We start from the raw sequence: 2,958 nt of genomic DNA on the forward strand, positions 1-2,958 counted from the left end.
AGAGCGAGTGGGATACGGTGGTACATGATCTTTGATGATCTGAGGACCTGGGCCAGAGCGGGAGCTTTTGGAGGACAATTAGTATTAGAGTAGTCGAGTAGAGCTAGGGAGTGGTGTGGAGGCTTAGTTAGGGTCGACATGTGACATCTAACTAGCGCATATGTAATCTCTTGTATATATTATTCTCTCTTCTATAAAGCTAAGGTACGCTATTGGCGTACCCTTGGAAAAAAAAGAATGCTATGACCTTCAGACAACAGAACCACCACGGTGTCTTCACCCTTAAGCGAATCATTGAAGACCTGATGCTCTGGAGACAACGGGTGAAGAAACTGGAACAAAAATAAGCCGCCTTCTCATGGCGTTCCTATCTCTTATGACGATTACACATGCTTATGGAATTCAACTTTATAACTAAGAAATATATTCGGGTGGGGAGCTTCCCCACCTGTTAATTTTTCAAAAAAAAAAAGGAAAAACCAAACATGCCAGAATTTTGTAATGGGCCTTGTCTTCTTGTGGTAGTCATATACGTGACGCATTTGATTTTATGATACTACTTGAGTTCCACGTAAAACTGAGACAGTGTACATCTTTTGTTTGTATGGCTAGACAGGTGCCAATCCGTACGAAGTCAAAAGACGTCTCTGCCGACGGAGAACTTGCGGCGGCACGGAAAGCTTGGTTTACCAAATTCGAGTTTACATTCTACTAGAAAATAAAATTGCATCGATTTCTATTATCTAAATAAAATATAAATGAACGAAGTTTGTCACAAGTTTTTTCAGAAATAACAATTCCACCAAGAAACCAAACAATTTGCTGTCCGTCTGAACACGCTGACCACGCGACGTGAGAAACGAGTCCACCCTTTTTTCTTCCTTCCTTGTCAGTATCCTTCGGCTTCGCTTTGACTGTCAGTCAGCGAATGTTGCGTTGGGATCACACCGACGGGTCATCCCGCCGCTGAGGCTGCTCGTGGCTGTAGGCTGCCCACGCCGCTGCTGAGGTCACCCCCGGGCCCGGGCGTTCTGTACCGGCACCCTCACCTCTGCTCTCCGGCTGCAAGGGGTAGCTCGCTCCGGCTCCGAAGCTGTAAATCAGAGGAGGCGCCGGCGTTCTCGGCGCCCCCGACGTCGAGCCGCCGGTGCTCGGCAGCAGGAACCTGGCGTAGTGGGAATAGGCCTGCCCTCCCAACAGAGCCTGCGACTCCAGCAGCGCCTCGGGCCGCTGCGGCGGTGGCATCGCTAATGCCGGCGCAGGAGGAGGCTGCTGCTGCGGCGGGATGGTGGCCGACTCGGGGAAGTTGAGCTTGGCGCGGCTGCCGCGGAATCCGAGGGCGGCGGCGTCGTAGGCACGCGCGGCGGCCTCGGCGTCGTCGAAGGTCCCGAGCCACACACGCGCCGCCTTGTGCGGGTCACGAATCTCCGCCGCCCACTTCCCCCACGGCCGCTGCCGCACGCCCCTGTACCGCTTCCTCGGCGCGCCCCCGGAGCCGCCGGACTCGGCGGAGGACGGCGAAGGAAGCTCCTCGTCGCCGGCTGCCGCACCGTGCGGCGAGTAGGATGCCGCGGGCGCCGCCGTGTAATCTGCACGCGAGTCAAATAAACAGAGGAGATAAGGGAAAGAATGTCATGACAAGTCACTAAGAAATTTCTGTATTTTTCTACTGTATGTTGCTCTGCTTTCCTGCCCACTTGCCCTGTTTTGCTGGAAGATGCGAAACCATGATGCCGAAATGAATCAGCCTAAGTTTTTATTTTTGAACACGAATCAGCCTAGGTTTGCCAATGTAGTATGAATGGAACAGTGGGAAAACGATAATGCGGATTTCCTTTCATACTGTTGGCGGCTCCTAAATTTCAAACCCTTTTTTAATTGGACATATCGAGCACATGGAAGAAGAAGAAGACCAACATGCTTATTGCTTCTCCTTCCTTCTGCCCTGTAGTCGGTGGCGAGGAACACGTGTCTGACGCGGCACGCATGCTCGTACGCACATCTACCCAATCATCCATGATAGCAGTAGTTTACAAATCTTAATTTGATTCTCTCTCCCTCTAAGATGTACGTAGTTGTTTTGCTATCTACTAATAACATGGGGTTGCTGAGCTCCCACATAGAAAATTGATCGAGTCGTTAGCACTGTCCTTAACTTGTTTAAGGCTAATAATACTATTGTTACGTGTCGTTTTATGCGTGTTGCACGATGCTTGTGCATGGAGATGCATGGTCGTTGTCAAAGCGTACTACGTACCGGCAAGGAAGGGAGAGGCCGCCGACGGCGCTCCGCCGTCTCCGTCTCCGCCTCCGTACGACGTCGACCACCACGCCTCCTCCGCGAAGGCCTCGTGCTCGGCGGGTCTCTTGGTCGAAGACGCCATGCCACCCTCGCCCACGCCGCCGGCGACGACCTGAGCTAGCGCCGACACCATGGCCGACATCTCCTGCGCCTGCCTGCGCCGCCACATCGTCGTGTTGGGCGGCGGCGAGGACGGTGCATGCTCCTCCCGTCCGTCTCCCCCGTCGTCGTCGCCGGCGGCCAGCCGCCGCCGGTGCTCTCCAGGGTCCGCCACCTCGGCGCCGCAGCACATCAACTCACCGACTCTCGCCTACAACAAATGCCTGGCGTGGCTTGGCTGGCTAGCTAGCTACGTGACAGGCGACCTTTTCACAAATGCTTCAACTCCTCAGCGACGGACAACTATATATAGAGAGAGATGGGAAGAGATTCAGGTGTACGTGCTGGCTTGGCTAGCTTAAGCAGCAAGATATGCTCACTTCGTGCGTGCGGGCGTGCGTGCGTTTAATTAGCTAGATGTTGTAATCGTGGATATAGATTTAGTTCCGCCATCGGAACAGTGAGCTACATCGATCTAATCTACCCGCGATCGTCCCACATACAACGCATTTGTATCACCAGCATTGCTTGTTTCATCTAGATCTACTAGCTGACAA

The 2,958-nt window shown here is 53.1% G+C and overlaps 1 pseudogene; it reads right to left on the bottom strand.

The window, feature by feature from the left end:
• Positions 1–644: 644 nt before the first annotated feature.
• On the bottom strand, positions 645–2,661 carry LOC123124535 (ethylene-responsive transcription factor ABR1-like; annotated as a pseudogene).
• Between the last annotated feature and the right edge of the window lie 297 nt (positions 2,662–2,958).

This window comes from Triticum aestivum, chromosome 5D (assembly GCF_018294505.1).
Source record: "Triticum aestivum cultivar Chinese Spring chromosome 5D, IWGSC CS RefSeq v2.1, whole genome shotgun sequence".
Taxonomy (NCBI): domain Eukaryota; kingdom Viridiplantae; phylum Streptophyta; class Magnoliopsida; order Poales; family Poaceae; genus Triticum; species Triticum aestivum.